Below are 25394 nucleotides of genomic sequence, written 5' to 3'. Positions count from 1 at the left end.
ATACCATAATTACCCAATAGAAGTGTTAGAGATTGTTCTAATATTACATAGATTTAATATGTCGCCTTCATTGGATAAACAGTACCCTTTTTTAACCTTTTTTCACCCCATTACTACTTTCAAATCTCACATGCTATATTTTCCAGGTTAGAGATTTCTCAGACTCCAGAACATTTCTTATTTAGCCTTAGGGCATACAAATAGTATTAATATGAGCTTTCATGTCAAGAGTGCTATCCGACCTGTGTTGTGAGAAGAATTATTTCTAATATAGGTGAGTAAAACCAGTGCAGTGTGTGTGTTATTTCTGACTGTTTATTTATCTGCTTGACGGTATAGGCTCAGAGGATAGCTGGCATGTTAGAATTGCTGTAAGATTCTATTTTCACCTTGCTTTCAGAGAGAACACTGCAAGGACAAAAGCAGAGAAAAAAATCTCTGAGTAACCTTTTCCTTCCATTGGTTTAGTTGAGCTTGAATTGAAGATTTTAGGAATAAAGAGTTAATCATTTTCAAAGCAGTATTTTAGAGATAAATTTCATCTTTGTGAGTTTGTTAAAAAATAATTCTTCAAGAGAATGAAAATAGGATTTTTTTTTCAATTAAAAGATTAATACTCCAAATATGCACAGTTCATATTGGTACCTAACTGTCATCTTAGAAAAATTGTTAAAATGTAACACTTCTCAGCAAAAATAAAATAGGTAGAGACGTTTTTTCTCTATTACAGATACTGAAGTCATTCATTCAGAAATTTAAATTTCCACTAAAGGTGAAAACAGCAAGCATTTTTAAAACAGTTTAGTGAGGTGACTTTGTAATAGAACACACATTAATCATATTCATCCCCTTCTACAACTCTTCCCATTTCCTCCTGCCTCCTTATTCAATTTACCCTCATAATGTCATGCCCTCCCTATTTAGACTTAAAACCTCTACATCCTTTTTTTTGTTGGCAGATTGCTACTGGGCACAGGCCCTACTTTTAAGGTGTCACGCTTTTAAAGACAACTGACTTCCTTTTACCCAGGAACAATCAAATGACAACTTTTAGAGACTTTGTGCCTACCTCTCCTCCTTCTCACTGCTGTTTTGCCTGGTTTGACAAGAAGTAAAGTTTCAAGCATAATTAATTTATTGCTAGGTTTACTTATAAAGTTAAATATAGTGTGTTTGTGTATGGTGTTTACTGATAAAAATAAGAAAGACCCTTTAACAAGTGTAAAATATCCATATCCTTTCTTGTTAAGATAATTAATCTATAAAACACTCTTCTGTGATCATGAAAAAAAACACTGTTTTGCCTCATGCTTTGGTTTTATAAAGACGAAATACAGCTATACCTGGAAAAATGAACAAGGCTATATCAATGTTATTAATTTTTCTATAATCATATTTCTCTTAAATGTAAATAATCACATAAACAACTATCAGTATGTCATGTTAGCCATTGAAGAGACTTAATTGTTCACAAAAAGTATCGTAGGACAACCATACTCATGCATTTGGAATTTGTACTCTGTGTTATGTTGATTTATATGATTATTATTCCATTTCATCCTAATATGTTTATTTGAATATAATGTTGACAATAACTTCAGGAGGAACTTTACTAGGTGACCATTTCTTTTTCTCATTTATCCCAGGTGTATTTTTATCTGGACAATTTATCTGGCATTGATACAGGGATGAAGGAAATAAAGTCATAAGGTCTCTGGTCCTGTGAATTTTCAAGATGTAAAGGAAAGGACAGAAAATAAACAATCATGCAGCTTATGCTTAAGACGACCCCAGTTAGCCACGGGTACAATAGATAAACTATTGTGCTGTCAGGCGACATCATAGACAATGATTACTGCTGGAAGCAGCGAGAACTGAGAAAAGCCCTTTCAGAAACTAGTGTGTTGTGAGGCCATTTAAATTGAAACCTAAAGGACAAAAAAAAAAAAAAAAAACAGAGCCTGATAAAGATCTGAACATTCCTTTCCTACACAAAAGTAAGTTATCACAACTCTAGGGAGAATAAATTAAGGTCACTAGAAGAACAGAAATGTCAGTATGAAGAGAATGCTGTGGAGAACAGAAGGCTGTGAGGTGAGACAGAAAGAACAGAATACTTATTCTTGTGGAGAGAGGCTGAGATAACATGGTATTTAAGAGTGCTCATGCAGAGGACCAGAGACTGGATCGCTGCACCCACATCCAGCAGCTCACAACTGCCTGTAATCTAGCTCACATATAGTCTGTAATACACTAATTAATTGTGACTTACACAATCTACTTAAGTCGAATGTTCTCTGAATCATTTCCCTGATTGATTGTAATGACTCAGTGGGAAAGGTACTGGCTGCATGTACCTTTTAATATTCAAATAAGCCAAAGTGTTGAAGGTGCTGCTTGTCATAAGTGATTTCAGTAAACCTACCCTACTACACATTGCAGTTTAACAACCCAGACCAGGGGGGACTATCATTGATTTGTTTCTCTTGGTCTGCTGGGGGCTGCAGCTCCCTCCCTACCTCTGCTCAGCACCGTGAAAGAGTGTCATAACATATGTCATTAATTCAGGAGAAGATCAGAATCAAAGCAGGGTTCCTTCCAGATAGAGAATGTTACCTGATTCTAACTATAAAAATTCATATGTTGAATCATCTTAAGTTGGAAGCTGTATTACAACTACTGGTATGAATATAAAATAAAATGAATAAATCTTATTTTCACCTTAACACTTTATTTTTTAATGTTAATATCTAAAAACATAACTGACTATGGTTATTGCCATCCTTCTAATGAAGCCTCCTAAAACTTCTGAGCACCAATTTAAATGATGTCAAGAATTATGATTATTTATTGTTTATAAAATATTTTCATACAATAGATGATTTCAGATTTTTATTAAATTATTTTATTTGTTTACGTTCCAAAAATTGCCCCCTTCCTGGTCCCCCTTCCTCGAGTCCCTCACCCCCTAATTCTTCTCTCTACCTCCCAGTGTCTGACTAGGTTCTTCCCCACCTACCCACCCTCACGAGTATGCCTCTTCCCAGCATTTGAGTTGCAAGAACCAGAAATAGAAAACTCAGAAAACCCTAGAGACAAAATATTTACAAGATAATAATCATTTGAATGTATCATATGGCAATAGGGAGAATATTTTTCAAACTTTAAAAACTTTAAAATATGAAATGTGTTTCACAAAGAAGACAATATCATTAACTTAAAAATCATATTATTAATAGTAATTAAGCAGAAAAATATGTCAAAATCTAAGAAAGCATACATCGCATTCTTACTATAATACATGTTTACATAACTGTATAACCTGCTCTTGACCAATACCTCAGAAGGCAGCATATAAAATATCTTTGTACATTGTTTTCAACTTGACACAATGGATTGCTTGTAGCCTTTATAGGCCATTGTCTTCTTGGTTGTGGCAGCAAATGTGTATTTAAGAAATGTCATCTCTCTGGGAAATAAATCTATAAAGTAAAAGCATGATGTGTGAAATGTGTTTGTGGAAGGATGTGGATGAATAGTGCCGGATAATCCAAAGACTGAGGGATAAGTCGCACACTCAGAGACATGCACACAATTTTTCTAAAGTCATTATTCTTAAGTTAAATATCCCACATTTAGATGACTCTGTCATGTATCTGAAAATTAACTGTTATATTTAACTGAGCTCCTAGATAAAGTAATTTTTTTTCGGATTAACAGGATGAAAAAGAAAGCATTCTATCCTTTGTAGCGTGGCACATCCTGATCTTCTGAGGAAAGAGCTTTGGCTCTTTAGCTTCAAATTCAATTTCCTATCTTGAAAAGGAGAGGCAACTTCTAAAGACACAAATCCACTCCTGCCTTGAAATCTAGACACTTTGCAGTTTCTAAAATCCCTGGAACAAGTACATCTCTGGTGGAAAGTGTAAGTTCATTTAAAGTGACATTTAAGGAAGAAACACACTCAACATTTTGATGTTGACTTTGCCCTGCACATTTGTTTGTACTAACTTCACAAAAATAAATGTTTTAACGGAAGTGGCTGCAATGTGCATATATTATAAATTTCTGTAAGTACATCAAAATTATCATATCACTGTCAGTTCTACTAAATTTCTTTTTTTAATGTCTCAGGGGTAAATGAGTTGCAGATAAAAATATTTCTGCACAACTAAGGATTTTCTGATCCTTCATTTTTTTAGACTAATAAAAATGTCTACCTGCTGACAAATTATTAGTAGACAAAACACAGCTTTGTAGTAAATAAAAAAAATAGGACCTAGTAGGAGAGAAGTATCAGGGGGTAGCTCATGATGTATCTTCTTTTTACATATAGGAAGATTTTATTTCCTGGTAAGATATTAGGTAAGCTAAATCTCTCTCTCTCTCTCTCTCTCTCTCTCTCTCTCTCTCTCTCTCTCTCTCTCTCTCTCTCTCTGTGTGTGTGTGTGTATGTGTGTGTGTGCATGTGTGTGTGTCTGTGTTTTTGTGTCTGTGTTTCTGTGTGTCTGTGCATATGTATAAATATGGTCACTCATGCATCTGCATAGTCTGGTATCTCTCTCAATCACTCTCCACATTACTTTTTGAGATGAGGCCCTTGCTGAACATGTATGTCATCTTTTGGGAAACACTGACTATTGATAAAGTATTTGACATCTGCCTGTTCCTGCACTCAGCCCTCAGGTTACACATATGGCCAGCACCCTTTAGTTTTATCTGAGTAATGAGGGTCTGAACTCAGATTCTTATACTTTGATGGCAAAACCTTTACACATGGAACCAGCCTCTCAGCCTTAGATATGATAGATGAAAGTCAGACACAAGCTAACCTTTCTTATAATATAGGTATTATATGCATTCATATTTTCATTGTACAGATCTTCTCTGAGAATCTGTAGGAAAGAGAAGTATGAACAGATAATTGAGAAACAAATCTCTTCACTATTATGTTATGTTCTATTCTCTTAGTATTGCTTTACTACAAGACTGATCTTGAATTCCTAGTACTCCTGTTTAGTCTCCCCAGTTTCTTAAATTATAGGCATCTGCTACTGCTGTATTGGAAGATTTAATGACTAAGGTGTTACCTTTAGCAAAGAGAGCTGAATTTGGCGAAGACAAAGGCATCAAGATTTTTGTCTTTGGCAGGACTTTAGTTAGAACCATACTGTAAAATCTTTGGCTAGCATTGGAATAACAGACTGTGATGCTCACTGCCATTCAGGATACCAGTTGGACATTGCACTAGGCAAACCTAAATGATGGCACTTGCATTGCCTGCCAATACCCTGGCTGCCAACAGACACGAGAATGAAGAGAACAGTTCTGACTCTTTAGCTTTTTTTAATGAGGAAGCCTCTACCAGACTCCTCATTCTGAGGAGTCCCCAGTAAAGACAATATGAAAACCAGTGTGTGTGTGTGTGTGTGTGTGTGTGTGTGTGTGTGACACAAACAAGCAAAATAAACAAATCAGTGGAAGGAATAGCATGAGTTCTCTCTCATTACATTCAAGAAAAGAGATGGCTCTGTTGAAGTATTTCTTAGTGATTATTCTCCTTAGTAGAAGAAATTTGCTACAAAACTTGTATGTGGTGATCAGTCTCCTTAGCAAGTCTACCAGCAACTATGGCTGTTGTACAATAATAGTATTTTCTACTCTTGATATAACCAAATGTTGCAAAGATCCTGCTCTTCTTGGGAGAACTATATGTCCCTGGTGTTAGGTCTTTGGCATCTACCGCCTTATGTTTTATTTTTTTTTTATGTGCCTATTACCTTGACTTTAATTTGTAAATACTTAAATAGTTTGCTCGTGAAATACCCTTACTTTTCATTCACTCCTGCCACCCTTCTTCCATTAGTCTTCTGGACAGCATTTACACACTTCATTTTTGCCTTCTTCTGTACACTAGCACTGAAATTTTAAACAGTTTTGCTACTGCTCCAGTTCTTCCCATTATTGCCTACAGCACGATTTTGATCTGTGCACATAAGATAAAAGTAATGCTGAAGAGAAACTAGAACAACCCTGAAAGGGCAATGAGAAGACCCTTGGTAGGAACAGGGAACAGTGTGGGAGATTTAAAAGAAAAAACCTGTAGCCACTTCTCTATTCTCTTCTCATTTTGAGCTTATTATATGTTAGTTCCACCTCAGGATAACTATATTTCACAGGAAATTACAGTCTGCCATAAGACATGTCAGAGTAATACCAAGAAATTGCAGTCACCCATTGATCAATGGAGAGCAAATATTTAACTTCAGAAAAAAAAGTCAAAACTAAATTAAAGTCTAACCAACTTTATTTCATCTGCAAAGCTTTAGCAGCCTAGAAATTGAAGCCAGGATTTACAGTGCATTCAAATAATACAGACTGCTTCCTCAGAGGCAATCTTCTCTAAGGATTCTGAAAATTTCCAGCAAATTCATAGACTTTCAAATGTCTCTTGGAGATTCATTCTTTATGCTAAAGGAAGAAAATTTTGCCAAGTTCTGAATACAAGTAATACAAATATTTCAGTATTGCGTTAGCAGAGTCAGGGAAGTGTATGGGGCTACAATTTAATATTGTTCCTATGTACAAAATGACTAAATTACATTCACCATTTAGGGTTTTGCTATCATATATATTTTTTTAAATTTTTGTTTACTGTACTAATGAAAGTTGGTATCTTATAGCCCACAAGCTAGGGTATAATCGCTATAATACTAACAAATTCATGAAATGCCATCCTGCCTTCAGTGAAAAACGAAGTATGCCATTAATACAAGGCAGGTAAATGACAATCTAAAAATGACACTGAAGGTGGGGGGCATAACAGTGGAAGAAAAAAATAGCTGCAGCACATTATTAGACAAAAGACTTGAAATAAGTGTGAGGATGCATAATTCCCTAAAGTCAAAATAGTATCTCGTTAGGCAAGACATGAAAAACTGTGAAAGTATATGCAGCTTCTAGGCTACACAATCTGAGATTATCATGAAAAATAACGGTAAAACTAATTTGCGTGTCCTCAGTACCACTGTATAGAGTGGCTTTCACTTGGGAAGTCATCAGTTCTCAATAATTTGTTTTTTTCATAATCATAGCAGCAGATAAAATACATAAAACTAAGTAACTCTTCTGTAAAAACATCAGTATGAAGGTTTAATTTCAGCATCTTCAAAGATCTTGCACTCAGGACCTAGAAAAAGTGTTATCTTTAATTCTAAGAAAATGGCCAAAAGCTATTCAGATGACAACAAAGTAAGATTCTTTCTCATCCTTCAAAAGTCAATGTCTGTTAAAAGCAACAGGGCATGACAGGAGAAAGAAACATTTTGCTTTACCACCTGTCCACAACGAGGGTAAGGGGATACATTCCCTTCACTTGGAAACTGAAGGCAGATATCTATCTCAATGGTACACTTACCTGTTGCATTTCAACATTCACATACAAACCTTTGAGAACTTAAACACTCACAGTGTAGATATAGAAGTCTTAGGAGACCAATGGATTTTTACAGTCTCTTATAAGCCTTGTGTTTTGTACACTATGTAAAGTTTACCCTGGTGTTATTCAAATGCTGATTTCTCTACTTTCATATCTTGTTTCAATATGGACACAACATTGTAATGTCTCCTTTGTCAAGTTTAGGTAAACAATTCTTAACATTTATTCTTGCATTGTCAATAAATGCTGAACACCCAATGTCTGGGCAGAAGAGAGAATAGGCCAACCCAGCCTCCAGCCAGAGGAAGGAAAGAGAAAGAAGGAAATTCAGATCAGCAAGATGGATGGAGGATTTGGATCCATCAAGAAACAGTCCTGGAAGAAATCAGGAAAACATAACTGGTCAGAAGAGCTAGATCAATAATAACAATAATAATAATAATAATAATGAATGGGCTGGCAGGTAGCCAGATTACCATAAAAGTTTAAAGTACACCATTTAACTGCCAAGCTATTGAGGTGCAATTTTAAATAAATCTCGGTTTCTCTGTGAAGTTATTGAGAATTAGCATAAGGTAAATAAATTCAGCTACCAGATTAATTCACTGCTATATTTATATTAAAGATAATTCATTTACATTTTATGAGACTATACAACAGGTTAAGTTCAGCATCTTGTTAGTGAGTACCAATAGCTTATGTCCTTCTATGCCTGCACAAACTTAAGAGACATGTCAAATCTAATTTCAGGAATGTCATTCTTTAGAAACAAGTGATGTTTAAATTACATACATTTATGTAAATCAATAAAGAACTTTCACCACACATCAGCTGATATTCTTTTAATTACAGGGATGATTCTAGAGCTATTTAAGGTGCTTTTGTTTTCTCAAGAACACAATAAAAGAAAGCCTTTTTTGGAAATAAAGATCACTAAGGTACCATAGAATAAAATTGCATTTTCTGATACACAATTCCTTGAATTTAAACACATGCTTAGTGCAGGGTGTTTATCACTCTCTCCATGATACCAAAGTTTTTACTTATCATAAAAAGACTCTCCTAGGGTCTTTTATAGCACTTTATAATCATTAGCTTGTTCATCCTCACCATAGATTTGTCTATTAAAGAATGTTTGATAATGGCTAGAGAGGCAATTCAACAAGTTAACAGGACATACTGCTTTTTCAGAGGACTCAAGTCCAATTTTCAACACCCCTGTTAGATGTTTCACAGCTACCTAAAACTCCACCTCCATGTAGGTACATAACCTCTGGCCTCCATGGGCACTGTACCAATGTTTACTTACCCATCCTTGCATTCAAACGAGTATGCATTAATACAAATGTAAAAGTCAGCATATTGTGAAAAGAATGTTTCATAGATACACAAATGTTCTGTCCACATTGAGTTTGTGGTCACATAGTCACTTTTGAAATCCATTCAATCTATTTGCTGTCTAATTGATAAAGGGACCATAGTATTCTCATGAATTCACAATGTACAAGACATTGATATTACTTCTAGTGTATCATTATAAATACAGAAAGAATATATATTTATGTGCAAATTACTATATGAATGTAATTTTTGATTTCTTTAATATACATAGAGTTAAGATAACTAGAAAATAACATTTTTAACAGTTTAAACATAAGATATATTTATTGGCTGTATTATTTATAATTTATATTTATGTTATAATGCAAACATTCAAGAGATTTGCCAAGCAACTTCAGTGATCTGTGGTATTCTTTGCTCTTTTTATTTTTAGCCATTTAAATAGATATAATATTTTCACACAAAGCTTTTGAATTTGCAATTACTCATGGTTACACAATGATTAATATTTTTCATAAAATTTCAAGAAAAACTCATTTCTTTTTGAAAAAGAATGTGTTCAAGTATTTGTCCATTCCTAGGTTATGATGATAAATTTTGTTGTTTAATTTTGATGGTCCTTTGTGTATCTTGCATATGCCCTTTTATTGAGTACCAAATTTTCATGTCATGCACTGGTCCCTATTTCATCTTAGCTGTGATTCTCAAACATCAATATACCTGTTTTATTTAAAATTTTGTCTCTTGTTTAACATATTGCTATTTCTTTAAAAAAATTATGTTTCACACTAGTAACATTTCCCTTTTGTTTTAAGATCTTTTTATCAGTTAACTGTCTTTTAAAGCATAATTACTGAACAAAATTATTTTTAGTTTTTTCACCTAAGGATATATTTATCTCATTTTCATTTTTTGAAATAATAATTCAGTCTAAAGAGAACAAACACAGAGATTCATTTACATGAATAAGTAAACAATTCTAAATGGTTAATAAAGATTGATTAAATATCACAAAACAATAAAATGACATCAATTAATGCACATTACTAAATAATGACTTAATATTAAGAGTCTCAATTATTAGGAGAGATACACCAATGAATCAATTGGACTAGAAAGCAGGATCCCTCTTTATTTTTGCTTTTATTGGATTTTTTACATTTACATTTCAAATGTGATTCCCTTTCCCGGTTACCCAGACATAAGCCCCCTATCCTATCCACCTCCCTTTCTTTTATATCGGTATTCCCTTTCCCATTCATCCCCCTTCCAGCCCACCCTGATATTCCCTTACACTGTGGGGTCTAATCTTGGCAGGAGTAAGGGCTTCTCCTACCATTGGTGCCAAATAAGGGTATCCTTTGCTACATATGCAGCTGGAGCTATGGGTCATTCCATATATAGACTTTGGGTACTGGTTTGGTCCCTGGGAGCTCTGTTTGGTTGGCAATGTTGTTCTTATGAGATTGCAAGCCCCTTCAACTCTCAATCTTTTCTCTACTTCCTCCAATGGGGTCCAGTCCTCACTTCAGTGGTTTGCTGCTAGCATTCACCTCTGTATTTGTCATGCTCTGGATGTGTCTCTCAGGAGACATCTATATCCGGTTCCGGTCAGCATGCACTTCATCAATCTTATCTTGTTTTGGTGGCTGTATATTTATGGGCCACATATGGGGCAGGTTCTGAATGGAAGTTCCTTCAGTCTCTCCTCCATACTTTGCCACCATATCCACTCCTATGAATACTTTTGTTCCTCCTTTTAAGAAGTAATGAAGCATACAGTTTGGTCATCCTTCTTCTTGAGCTTCATGTGGTCTGTGGATTATACCCTAGATAACCAAACTTTTGGGTAATATCCACCTATCAGTGAGTGCATACCATGTGTGTTTTTCTGTGATTCAGTTACATCAATCAGGATGACATTTTCTAGTTCAATCCATTTGCCTATGAATTTCATGACATCGTTTTTGATAGTTGAGTAGTAGTCCATTTTGTAGATGTACCACATTTTCTATGTTCATTCCTCTATGAAAGGTTATCTGGGTTCTTTCCAGTTTCTGGCTATTATAAAAAAAGTTGCTATGAACATAGTGGAGCATGTGTCTTTGATATATGTTGGAGCTAGTTTTGGGTATATGCCCAGGAGTAGAATAGCTGGGTCGAGTACTACTATGTCCAATTTTCTGAGGAACGTTCAGAGTTCAGAATGATTTTTAGAGTGGTTGTACCAGTTTGTACTCCTGCCAATAACGGATGACTATTCTTTCTCCACATCCTAGTTAGCATCTAATGCCACCTGAGTTATTGTTCGTAGCCAATCTGACTGGTATGAGGTGGAATTTCAGGGTTGTTTTGATTTACATTTCCCTGATGATTAAGGATGTTGAGCATTTCTGTAGGTACTTCTCACCATTCAGGATTCCACAGCTAAGATTTTTTTTAGTTCTGTATCCCATTTTTTTTTAATTTCTTTTTTTCCCCATCTTTATTTTGAGTATTTCTTATTTACATTTCAATTGTTATTCCACTTCCCGGTTTCCTGGCCAAAATCCCCCTAACCGGTCCAACTCCCCTTCTATATAGGTGTTCCCTGCCCCATCCTCCCCACAAAAATCACGTTCACTGGGGGTTCAGTCTTGACAGGACCAAGGGCTGCTCCTTCAACTGCTGCTCTTACTAGGCTATTCATTGCTACCTATGAGGTTGGAGTCCAGGGTCAGTCCATGTATAGTCTTTGGGTAGTGGCTTAGTCCCTGGAAGTCACTGGTTGGCATGGTTGTTCATATGGGGTCTCAAGCCCCTTCAAGCTCTTCCAGTCCTTTCTCTGATTCCTTCAACTGGGGTCCTGTTCTCAGTACAGTGTTTGGCTGCTGGCATTCGCCTATGTATTTGCTGTATTCTGGCTGTGTCTCTCAGGAGAGATCTACATCCGGTTCCTGTCGGCCTGCACTTTTTTGCTTCATCCATCTTACCTAGTTTGGTGGCTGTATATGTATGGGCCACATGTGGGGCAGCCTCTGAATGAGTGTTCCTTCTGCCTCTGTTCTAAACGTTGCCTCCCTATTCCCTCACAAGGGTATTCTTCTTATCCCTTTTAAAGAAGGAGTGAAGCATTCGCATTTTGGTCATCCTTCTAGAGTTACATGTGTTCTGTGCATCTAGGGTAGTTCAAGCATTTGGGCTAATAGCCACTTAGCAATGAGTGCATACCATGTGTGTTTTTCTGTGATTGGGTTACCTCACTCAGGATGATATTTTCCAGTTCCATCCATTTGCCTACGAATTTCATAAAGTCATTGTTTTTGATAGATGAGTAATATTTCATTGTGTAGATGTACCACATTTTCTGTACCCATTCCTCTGTTGAAGGGCATCTGGGTTCTTTCCAGCTTCTGGCTATTATAAATAAGGCTGCTATGAGCATAGTGGAGCACGTGCATTTGTTGTAGTTTGGGGCATCTTTGGGTATATGCCCAAGAGAGGTATAGCTGGGTCCTCAGGTAGTTCAATGTCCAATTTTCAGAGGAACTCCAGACTGATTTACAGACTGGTTGTATCAGTCTGCAATCTCACCAGCAATGGAGGAGTGTTCCTCTTTCTCCACATACTCGCCAGCATTTTCTGTCACCTGAGTTTTTGATCTTAGCCATTCTCACTGGTGTGAGGTGAAATTTCAGGGTTGTTTTTATTTGCATTTCCCTTATGACTAAACATGTTGAACATTTCTTTAGGTGTTTCTCAGCCATTCGGTATTCCTCAGCTGTGAATTCTTTGTTTAGCTCTGAATTCCATTTATTAATAGGGTTATTTGTCTCCCTGTGGTCTAACATCTTGAGTTCTTTGTATATTTTGGATATAACCCCTCTATCTGTTGTAAGTTTGGTAAAGATCTATTCCCAATCTGTTGGTTGTCATTTTGTCCTAACAACAGTGTCCTTTGCCTTACAGAAGCTTTGCAGTTTTATGAGATCCCATTTTTCAATTCTTGATCTTAGTGCATAAGCCATTGGTGTTTTGTTCAGGAAATTTTTTCCAGTGCCCATGTGTTCAAGATGCTTCCCCACTTTTTCTTCTATTAGTTTGAGTGTATCTGGTTTGATGTGGAGGTCCTTGATCCACTTGGAATTAAGCTTTGTACAGGGTGATAAACATGGATCAATCCACATTCTTCTACATGTTGACCTCCAGTTGAACTAGCACCATTTACTGAAAATGCTATCTTTTTTCCATTTGATGGTTTTGGCTCCTTCGTCAAAAATCAAGTGCCCATTGGTGTGTGGGTTCATTTCTGGGTCTTTAATTCTATTCCACTGGTCTATCTGTCTGTCCTTATACCAATACCATGCAGTTTTTATCACTATTGCTCTGTAATACTGCTTGAGTTCAGGGATAGTGATTCCCCAGAAGTCCTTTTATTGTTGAGGATAGTTTTAGCTATCCTGGGTTTTTTGTTATTCCAGATGAGTTTGCAAACTGTTCTGTCTATCTCTCTGAAGAATTGGATTGGTATTTTAATGGGGACTGCATCAAATCTGTAGGTCGCTTTTGGTAAAATGTCCTTTTTGCTGTATTAATCCTGCCAATCCATGAGCATGGGAATCTTTCCATCTTCTGACGTCTTCTTCAATTTCTTTCTTCAGAGTCTTGAAGTTCTTATTGTACAGATCTTTTACTTGCGTGGTTAAAGTCACACCGAGGTACTTTATATTGTTTGGGTCTATTATGAAGGGTGTCGTTTCCCTAATTTCGTTCTCGGCTTGTTTTTCTTTTGTGTAGAGGAAGGCTACTGATTTATTTGAGTTAATTTTATACCCAGCCCCTTTGCTGAAAGTGTTTATCAGGTTTAGTAGTCCTCTGGTGGAACTTTTGGGATCATTTAAATATACTATCATATCATCTGCAAATAGTGATATTTTGACTTCTTCTTTTCCAATCTGTATCCCTTTGATCTCCTTTTCTTGTTTGATTGCTCTGGCAGGAACTTCAAGAACTATATTGAATAAGTAGGGATAGAGTGGGCAGCCTTGTCTAGTCCCTGATTTTAGTGGTATTGCTTCAAGTTTCTCTCCATTTAGTTTAATGTTAGCTACTGGTTTACTGTATATGGCTTTTACTTTGTTTAGTTATGGGCCTTGAATTCCTATTCTTTCCAGGACTTTTATCATGAATGGGTGTTGAATTTTGTCAAATGCTTTCTCAGCATCTAATGAAATGATCATGTGGCTTTGTTCTTTCAGTTTGATTATATACTGGATTATGTTAATGGTTTTCTGTATATTAAACCATCCCTGCATGCCTGGGATGAAGCCTACTTGATCACAGTGGATGATTGTTTTGATGTGCTCTTGGATTCAGTTTGCCAGTATTTATTGAGTATTTTTGCATCGATATTCATAAGGGAAATTGGTCTGAAGTCCTCTTCCTTTGTTGAGTCTTTGTGTGGTTTAGGTATAAGAGCAATTGCGGCTTCATACAAGGAATTCGGTAGTGCTCCATCTGTTTCAACTTTGTGGAATAGTTTGGATAGTATTCGTATGAGGTCTTCTATGAAGGTCTGATAGAAGTGCACTGAACCTGTCTGGACCTGCGCTCTTTTTGGTTGAGCGACCTATAATGACTGCTTTTATTTCTTTAGGACTTATGGGGTTGTTTAAATGGCTTATCTGTTCCTGATTTAACTTTGGTACCTGGTATCTGTCTAGGAAAATGTCCATTTCCTGCACATTTTCAAGTTTTATTGAATGTAGGCTTTTGTAGTAGGATCTGACGATTTTTTTTCATTTCCTCTGATTCTGTAATTATGCCTCCCCTTTCATTTCTGATTTTGTTAATTTGGACAGACTCTCTGTGTCCTCTTGTTAGTCTGGCTAAGGGTTTATCTATCTTTTTTATTTTCTCAAAGAACCAACTTTTGGTTCTGTTGTTTCTTTCTCTGGTCCTTTTCATTCTACTTGGTTGATTTCAGCTCTGAGTTTGATTATTTCCTGCCTTCTACTCCTCCTGGGTGTATCTGCTTCTTTTTGTTCTAGAGCTTTTAGGTGTTCTGTCAAGCTGCTGACATATGCTCTCTCCTGTTTCATTCTACAGGCACTCAGAGCTATGAGCTTTCCTCTTTTCACAGCTTTCATTGTGTCCCATAAGTTTGGGTATGTTGTACCTTCATTTTTATTAAATTCTAAGAAGTCTTTAATTTCTTTTTTTTCCTCTCTTGACCAAGTTATCATGGAGTAGAACATTCTTAAACTCCCATGTATATGTGGGCGTTCTTCCCTTATTGTTATTGAAGACCAGCTTTAGCCCAGGGTGGTCTGATAGCACGCATGGGATTATTTCTTTATGTGTTGAGGCCTTTTTTATGACCAGTTATATGGTCAATTTTGGAGAAACCCTGAGGTGGTGAGAAGAAGGTATATCCTTTTGTTTTAGGATAGAATATTCTATAAACATCTGTTAAGTCCATTTGGTCCATGACTTCTCTTAGTCTGTCTATGTGTCTGTTTAATTTCTGTTTCCATGATCTGTCCATTGATGAAAGTGGGGTGTTGAAATCTCCTACTATTACTGTGTGAGGTGCAATGTGTGCTTTGAGCTTTAGTAAGGTTTCTTTTATGTATGTAGGTGCCCTTGTATTTGGGGCATAGATATTTAGGATTGAGATTTATCTTGGTGGAATTTTCCTTTAATGAATATGAAGTGTCCTTCCTTTTTGATGACTTTTAGTTGAAAACCGATTTTATTCGATATTAGAATGGCTACTCCAGCTTGCTTCTTCAGACCATTTGCTTGGAAATTTGTTTTCCAGCCTTTCACTCTGAGGTAATGTTCTGTCTTTGTCTCTTGGGTGTGTTTCCTGTAGGAAGCAGAATGCAGGGTCCTCATTGTGTATCCAGTTTGTTAATCTATGTCTTTTTATTGGGGAGCTGAGGCCATTGATGTTGAGAGATATTAAGGAATAGTGATTATTTCTTCCTGTTATATTCATATTTGTATGTGAGATTATGTTTGTGTACTTTTCTTCTCTTTGTTTTGTTGCCACACTATTAGTTTCTTGATTTTTCTAGGGTGTAGCTTGCCTCCTCATGTTGGGCTTTACCATTTATTATCCTTTGTAGCACTGGATTTGTAGAAAGATACTGTGTAAATTTGGTTTTATCGTGGAATCTCTTGGTTTCTCCATCTATGTTTATTGAGAATTTTGCTGGATACAGTAACCTGCGCTGGCATTTGTGTTCTATTAGGGTCTGTATGACATCTGTCCAGTATCTTCTGGCTTTCACAGTCTCTGGTGAGAAGTCTGGTGTGATTCTGATAGGTCTTCCTTTATATGTTACTTGACATTTTTTCCCTTACTGCTTTCAATATTCTTTCTTTGTTTTGTGCATTTGGTGTTTTGACTATTATGTGGTGGGAGTATTTTCTTTCTGGTCCATCTATTTGGAGCTCTGTAGGCTTCTTGTATGTTTATTGTCATCTCTTTCTTTAGGTTATGGAAGTTTTCTTCTATGATTTTTGTTGAAGATATTTACTGGTCCTATGAGGTGGGAGTCTTCACTCTCTTCTCTACTTATTATCCTTAGGTTTGATCTTCTCCTTGAGTCCAGGATTTCCTGTATGTTTTGGACCAGTAGTTTTTTCTGTTTTACATTATTTTTGACCGTTGTGTCGATGATTTCTATGGAATCTTCTGCTCCAGAGATTCTCTCTTGTATCTCTTGTATTCTGTTGGTGATACTTGTATCTGCGGTTCCTTGTCTCTTCCTTTGGTTTTCTATATCCCAGGTTGTTTCCCTTTGTGCTTTCTTTATTGCTTCTATTTCCATTTTTAATTGTTTCACCTGTTTGATTGTGTTTTCCTGGAATTCTTTCAGGGATTTTTGTGATTCCTCTCTATAGGTTTCTACTTGTTTATTTATGTTTTCCTGTGTTTCTCTACGGGAGTTCTTCCTATCTTATTTTAAGTCCTCCAGCATCAGGGTCAAATGTGATTTTAAATCTAGAGCTTGCTTTTCTGGTGTGTTTGGATATTCAATGTTTGCTTTGGTGGGAGAATTGGGCTCCAATGATGCCATGTAGTCTTGGTTTCTGTTGCTTGGGTTCCTGTGTTTGTCTCTCGCCATCAGGTTGTCTCTGTTATTATCTGTTCTGCTATTTCTAACAATGGCTAGACCATCCTATAGGCCTGTGTGTCAGGAGTGCTGTAAACCGGTTTTCCTGTTTTCTTTCAACCAGTTATGGGTTCTGCTTTCGGGCATGTAGTCTTTCCTTTCTACTGCTCTTCAGCTGTTCCTGTGGGCCTGTGTCCTGAGTCCACAAGGCAGGTCGCTTGGAGCAGAAAAGTTGGTCTGACCTGGAGTCCCATGGCTCAAGTTGATCATGGAGGGGGGTGCTTCTTTTGAGCTTTCTGTGAGGGCAGCAACCACTCGGGCCTGTGCTGCCTTTTCCCTGAACCCCTGAGCACTGGGTTCCCAGATGGTGTTAGGTGTTTTCCTCTGGAGTCAGAAATGTGGGCAGAGTGTAGTCACTTCTGGCTTCCCATGCTTGTCTGTCCCTGTGAAGGTTTAGCTCTCCCTCCCACAGGATGTGGGTGCAGAGAACTGTTGACCGGGTCCCTTCAGGTCTGGGTGGTGTCTGGATCACATGGGACCTGCCACTCCATTGCCCCTATCTTCCGGGTCCCAGCGGCCCTATACAGTTTCCTCTCAGGCCAGGGATGTGGGGAGGGGTGGACAGTATTGGTGGTCTCTCCCGCTCTGCAGCATCGAGTGCCCACCTGTCTGGGCTGTGAGCTCTCTCTCCCGAGGGGTTTGCGAGCAGTGAGCTGTGGGCCAGGATCAGTGAGGTTGGGGTTCCAGCTGAAAACTCTGTATCCCATTGTTAATAGGATTATTTGGCTCTCTCGAGTCTATCTTCTTGAGTTCTTTGCATATTTTGGATATTATCTCTTCCTCAGACATGGGGTTTGTAAAGATCTTTTCCCAATCTCTTGGTTCTCAGTTCCCATTTTGTCCTAATGAAAGTGCCCTTTGCCTTGTAGAAACTTTGAAGTTGTATGAGGTGTCATTTGTCAATTCTTGATCTTAGAGCATAAGCCATTGCTGTTTTCTTCAGGAAAATTTCACCATTGCCCATGTGATCAAGACTCTTCCCCACTTTTTCTTCTATTAGTTTGAGTGTATCTGGTTTGATGTGGAAGTCCTTGATCCACTTGGATTTAAGCTTTGTACAGGGAGATACGAATAGATCAATTTGCATTTTTCTACATGCTGACTGCCAGTTAAACCAGCACCGTTTGTTGAAAATGTTATCTTTTTTCCATTGGAGCATTTTAGCTCCTTGGTCAAAGATCAAATTACCGTGTGTGTGTGTGTGTTCATTTCTCTCTCTTCAATTCTATTCCACTGATCTACCTGCTTGTCTCCATACCAATACAACATAGTTTTTACCACTATTGCTCTGCAATATTGATTGAGGTTAGGGATCGTGATTTCCCCCAAAAGTTTTTTTTATTGTGAAGGATAACTTTTAGTATCCTGGATTTTTGGTTATTTGAAATGAAATTGTAAATTGCTCTTTCCAACTCTATAAAGAATTGGGTGGGTTGGAATTTTGAGAAGGATTCCATTGAATCTGTAGATTGCTTTTGGCTAAATGGCCATTTTTATTATATTTTATTATATTATTCCTGCCAATCCATGAGCATGGGAAGTCTTTCCATCTTCTAAGGTCTTCTTCAATTTCTTTCTTCAGAGACCTGAATTTCTTGTAACACAGATCTTTCACTTGCTTGGTTAAAGTCAAACCGAGGTATTTTATGTCATGCGAGACTATTGTGAAGGGTGTCATTTCCCTAATTTCTTTCTCAGTCTGTTTACCTTTGAATAGACTAAGGCTACTGATTTGTTTGAGTTAATTTTATACTCTGCCATTTTGTTGCTTATCAGGCTTAGTAATTCTCCTGTGGAACTTTTCAGGTTACTTAAATATATGCTCATATCATCTAAAAGTAGTGATATTTTGACTTATTCCTTTCTAAATTGTATCCGTTTGAAATCCTTTTGTTGTCTGATTCCTCTGGATAGGACTTCGATACTATATTGAATAAGTAGGGAGAGAAGAAACATCCTTGTCTAGTCCCAGATTTTAGTGGGATTGCTTCAAGTTTCTCTCCATTTAGTTTAATGTTACTTACTGGTTTGCTGGATATTGCTTTTACTAAGTTTAGGGATGGGCCATGAATTCCTGATTTTCTAGGACTTGTATTATGAAGGGATGTTGAATATTGTAAAATGCTTTCTCAGTATCTAATGAAATGATCATATGTTTTTTTTCTTTGAGTTTGTTTATATAGTGGAATACATCGATGAATTTCCATATATTGAACAACCCCTGGATGAAGATGCCTACTTGATCATGATGGGTGATTGTTTTGATGTGTTCTTGGATTCAGTTTGCAAGAATTTTATTGAGTATTTTTGCATCAATATTCATAAGGGAATTGTTCTGAAGTTCTCTTTTTTTGTTGGGTCTTTGTGTGGTTTAGGTATAAGAGTAATTGTAGCTTCATAGAAGGAATTCGGTAGTGCTCTGTCTCTATTTTGTGGAATAGTTTCGACTGTATTAGTATAAGGTCTTCTATAAAGGTCTGATAGAATTCTGTACTAAACCCATCTGGTTCTGGGCTCTTTTTGGTTGGGAGACTTTTAATAAATGCTTCTATTTCTTTAGGAGTTATGGGGTTGTTTAGATGGTTTATCTGGTCCTGATTTAAGTTTAGTCAATGTTATTTGTCTAGAAAATTGTCCATTTCCTTGAGATTTTCCAGTTTTGTTGAATATAGGCTTTTGTAGTAGTGGGATCTGATGATTTTTTTTAAATTTCTTCAGATTCTGTTGTTATGTTTCCCTTTTCATTTCTGATTTTGTTAATTTGGATATACTCTCTTTGAGCTCTGGTTAGTCTGGCTAAGAGTTTATCTGTCTTGTTGTTTTTCTCAAAGAACCAGCTCCTGGTCTTTTTTGATTCTTTGCATAGTCATTTTCGTTTCTACTTGGTTGATTTTAGCCCCGAGTTTGATTATTTCCTGCCTTCTCCTCCTCTTAGGTTTATTTATTTCTTTTTGTACTAGAGCTTTTAAGTGTGCTGTCAAGCTGCTGTCGTATGTTCTCTACTGTTTCTTTTTGCAGGCATTCAGAGCTATGAGTTTCCTCTTAGTTCCTCTTTCATTGTGTCCCATAAGATTGAGTATGCTGTGTCTTTGTTTTCATTAAATTCTAAAATGTCTTTAATTTCTTTCTTTAATTCTTCCTTGACCAAGTTTTCACTGAGTAGAATATTGTTAAACTTCTATGTACATTTGGGCTTTCTGTCATTTTTTTTTTATGTTATTGAAGACCAGCCTTAGTCCGTTGTGATCTGATAGGATGCTTGGGATTATTTCTATCTTCCTGTATCAGTTGAGGCCTGTTTTGTGACTGATGATATGGTCAGTTTTAGAGAAGGTACCCTGAGGTGCTGAGAAGAAGTTATATTTTTTTGTTTTAGGATGAAATATTCTATAAATATCTGTTAAGTCCACTTGGTTCATAACTTCTGTTAGTTTATCTATGTCTCTCTTTAATTTCTGTTTCCATGATGTGTCCATTATGAGAATGGGGTGTTGAAATCTCCTACTATTACTGTGTGAGGTGCATTATGTCATTTGAGATTTATTAAGGTTTCTTTTATAAATGTAGGTGCCCTTGCATTTGGAGCAGAGATATTCAGGATTGGGAGTTTATCTTGTTGGATTTTTTTCCTTTGATGAATATGAAGTGTCCTTCCTTATCTTTTTTTTTTAGGACTATTTGTTGAAAGTCAATTATTTTCGACATTAGAATGGCTACTCCAGCTTGTTTCTTTGGACCATTTACTTATAAAGTTGTTTTCCAACTTTTTACTCTGAGGTAGTGTCTGTCTTTGTCTCTGAAGTGTGTTTTCTGTATGCAGCAAAATGCTGTGACCTCTTTACGCATGCAGTCAGTTAGTATATCTCTTATAATTGGGGAATTGAGTCCACTGATGTTAAGAGATACTAAGGAAGAGTGATTGTTGCTTCCTGTTATTTTTGTTGTTAGTTTTAATCCATCTATGGAACATATTTCACCATCTATGGTAGATATAATCTTAGGGTAATAGATGAGAAAGAGTTACCCCAAGCCAACTGAACTTTCTTAATCAGTCTTTGCATTTAAAATTGCCTATTTTTGTACAGGGAGAGAATTTTTGCCTTGAAGAAATAGTTACTTTTTCAGACTTCTATATATATATCTGGTATTTTTAGTTTTTTAATCTTCTTCAAAAGACTATGTTTTGCAGTTTATCCCTGAAATGTGTACTTACATTTAGTTTAAAGGCAAGTTCAAGATGAAGAAAGAGAACAGCACAGTCTAGGTGTAGTGGTTTATCCTAATATTCTACCTCCCAAGAGACAGAGCAGGAGGATTATACATGGTCAATATGATCTTGCTTCAGCAATAAAGGCATAAATAATTCATCAAAAAATATATTGTTCAGTCCAGTGATGGAATCCTGTTCTTCTTTCTAAGATGAGCAGTTCCCATTGTAGTACCTTTATATTTGTTTTCTCGGAAGTCAGATATAGTGTGTACAGTCTGTCTTCCATGTGGCACATGTGAGTTTTCAGTTAGGAAGATATGGTGCACGGAGTAGTATAACTTCTCTTCAACTTTGTATAGAAAGGAAAAAGAGAAATATAAAGATGAACTAAAATTAAAAAAACAAAAAGGAAATTTTCTTTGTTACTTCTTTCTTTTATTAGAAAGGAGTTCCTTGGCTCCCAAACAAAAGTTTTATAAGAACCATTTAACATTTGTCACATCACCATACATAAATCTCTCTCTGTCTCTCTGTCTCTGTCTCTGTCTTTCTCTCTCTCTCTCTCTCTCTCTCTCTCTCTCTCTCTCTCCAACAAACAAGCAAATAGAAACAAGAATAAAAAATATAAGATACACACACACACACAGAGACATACATATACAACCACAAAATTCAAATATATATATATATATATATATATATATATATACATATATATATATATTTGAAACTCAAAATCAGAAACAATAATATGTAAGTAAAAGAACAGTATGATAAAAAAATTGCCCAGATAAAACAAGATGAGACAGAAAGGAATCTACAAAAATGCTACTGATTTCATTTTGTGTTGGCCATTTATAACTGTGCATGGGGCTGAACATTAAGTGTGGTTTATGTGCCCAAGAAGACCCCATTAGAGGCCCTTAATTTTTCCTCTGTGATAATTCATTACAAATTATTTAAGATGACTAACAACTGCTTTTGTTTAGAAGACAAATTTGTTAACATTATCTGCCAATGTTTTAATATCTTTGCATTCTAAGCAAAGGTATTTGTTAGTCATCTTAAATGACTAGAATTGTTTCTGGTTCTTTAAAGGGTGTTAATGTAGGCTATATTATAGTAGTTTTCTGTTACTGTGAATGTATGTGCTGATTGATTTTTACTTTACTGTGAATGTATATGTTGACTTGCATGGTTTTATGTTCTTTGTATGGAGAACGGGGGCTGAAGTAATTCATTTTTCTCTATAACTTTACATCTTTTTTTACCATTTCTTTTTTATTGGATTTTTTATTTACATTTCACATGTTATCTCCTTTCTCAGTTTCCCATCCATAAATCCTGTATCCCAGGCCCCACCCCCTTTTTCTATGAGGGTATTCCCCCCACCCATCTACCTCCACCTTACTGCATCCCCACTCTAACATTCCCCTAAAGTGGGAGATGGACCTTTGGCATGACCAAGGGCTTCTTCTCCCATTGGTGCCCAAGAAGGCAATCCTCTGCTACATACACAGCTAGAGACATGGGTCTGTCCACCTGTACTCTTTGGATGGTGATTTAGTCCCTGGAAGTTCTGGTTGTTGTTCTTATATGGTGCAAACCCCTTCAGTTCAATCAATCCTTTCTCTAACTCCTCCAATGGGGACCCAGTTCTCAGTTCCTTTGGTTGGCTGCCTCTGTATTTGTCATGGTCTGGCACAGCCTCTCAGGATACAGCAATATCAGGGTCCTGTTGGCATGCACTTCTTGGCATGAGCAATATTGTCTGGGTGTGGTGGCTGTATGTATATGGGCTGGATCCCCAGGTGGGCCAGTCTCTAGATGGCTTTTCCTTCAGTATCTGCTCCAAATTTTGTCTCCGTACTTTTCCATATTAAAATATTTGTTCTGCCTTCGAAGAAGGACTGAAACATCTACATTTTGGTCATCTTTCTTCTCGAACATCATATGGTCTGTGAACTGTATCATTGGGTAATTCGAGTTTTGAGGCTCATACCAACTTATCAGTGAGTACGTACCATATATTCTTTTGTGATTAGGTTACCTCATTAAGGATGATATTTTCTATTTCCATCCATTTGCCTTTGAATTTCATGAAGTTATTGTTTTTGACAGCTGAGTAGTACTATATTTTATAAATGTTCCATATTTTCTGTATCCATTCCTCTGTTGAGTGACATCTGAGTTCTTTTTAGCTTCTTGCTATTACAAATAAAGTTGCTATGGACATAGTGGAGCATGTGTCCATGATATCTGTTGGAGCATCTTTTGGGTATATGCCCAGGAGTTATATAGCTGGGTCCTCAAGTACTACTCTGTACACTTTTCAGAGGAATGTTCAGACTGATTTTCAGAGTGGTTATACAAGTTTGCAATCTCAACAACAATGGAGGAGTATTCCTCTTTCTCCACATCCTTGTCAGCATCTATCATTACCTGAGTTATTGATCTTAGTCATTCTGACTGGTGCGATGTGTGATTTCAGGGTTGTTTTGATTTAAATTTCCTTGGTGACTAAAGATGTTGAGCATTTCTTTGGGTACTTCTCAGCTGTTCAGTATTCCTCTGTTGAGAATTCTTTGTTTAGATCTGTACCCCATTTTTAATAGGAGTATTTGACTCTCTGGAGTCTTAACTACTTGAGTTATTTGCATATATTGGATATTATTCCTCAATTGGATGTAGGATTGGTAAAGATCTCTTCCAAATCTGTTGAGCAGAGACTGAAAGAAAGGCCTTCCAGAGACTGCCCCACCTAAGGATCCATCCCATATGCAGTCACCAAACCCAGACACTATTGTGGATGCCAAGAAGTCCATACTGGCAATAACCTGATATAGCTGTCACCTGAGACACTCTGCCAGAGCATGACAAATACAGAGGTAAATGCCCCCAGCCAATCATTAGACTAAGAATTGGGTCCCCAAATGGAGGAGTTAGAGAAAGAACTGAAGGAGCTGAAAGGGTTTGCAACCCCATTTTTGAAGAACAACAATATCAACTAACCAGACCCTCCAGAGCTCCCAGGGACTAAACCACCAACCGAAGAGTACACATGAAGTAACCAATGGCTCCATTTTCATATATAGCAGAGAATGGCCTTGTTGGGCATCAATGGGAAGAGAGGTCCTTGATCTTGTGAAGACTCGATGCCCCAGTGTAGGGGAATGCCAAGACAAGGAGGAAGGGAGTGAATGGGTGGTTGGTTGGGTGAGGGTGCACCCTCATAAAAGCAGGAGCAGTGGGAATGGGATAGGGCTTTGGGGGAGGGTAAACCTGTTAAGGTAATAACATTTGAAATGTAAATAAATATCCAATATGAGAAAAAAATCTATTTTAAAAAATAAACTACTATATACAAACTCAGAAAATGTTGATTTTTATTTTTTCCATGGTTATCTCTCAAACTCATTTGACCTTAAGTTGTAAAAAAGTAAAATCAATCTATAAAATCACTTTCCCAAAAATTCAAATTAAACAGCTAGAAACTTAAGGCTATGGAATTCAAGCTAGTTTATCCTAATTTCACTTGAAATCTCTTCTGTCCCCTGAGAATATTCTGCAAAAAGCTCAACTGTTAGGAAACCTGCTTTTTGCTGACTACCACGTATCATGGGAACAATATGCTAGACATCTGGGTGTAGATATGGCATATCCTTACCTATCTTCTTAAACACAACACTTCCAAATAGGTTTAATATTTTATTCAAGAAAATTAGACAAGTTTTATACAGTAAAACAAGTCAGTATCATTTTATTTCCTCGAGGTAAAGGGTTGAATTTATCTCATGAATTTATCTTGAATGTCCACGAACTCAAAAAACAAAAAAAAAAAAAAAACAAACAAAAAAACAAAAACAAAAAAACCCCAACAACCCAATAAATTTGACAATGGCTAAATACTGTAAGACTAGACTCTTTTGACAAATGTAATGGCTTCTTAATATCCAGGAACTCTTATGTTACTTTGCAGAAGACTGTTAGCACATGATTGAAACATTTTAAGCAGCCAATTTTATGACAGTCTATGTAGTCCCAATAAGTAAAAGTAGCTACTCACATATACTTTGAAAATTTTGTTCATAGAAATATATTCTATTAATATTTCTACTTAAAGCCTAAAACTACCTAAATGCTCATAAATAGGAATTTGTTAAATTGCATTATATCTATATTATTAAATAGATCTTAGATATAAGTAAGAATAAGAAACTGCTATGAAATACATCTAAAA

Source organism: Rattus norvegicus, chromosome 2 (genome assembly GCF_036323735.1).
Source record: "Rattus norvegicus strain BN/NHsdMcwi chromosome 2, GRCr8, whole genome shotgun sequence".
In the NCBI taxonomy this organism is placed as follows: domain Eukaryota; kingdom Metazoa; phylum Chordata; class Mammalia; order Rodentia; family Muridae; genus Rattus; species Rattus norvegicus.
This window is presented reverse-complemented; position numbering follows the sequence as displayed.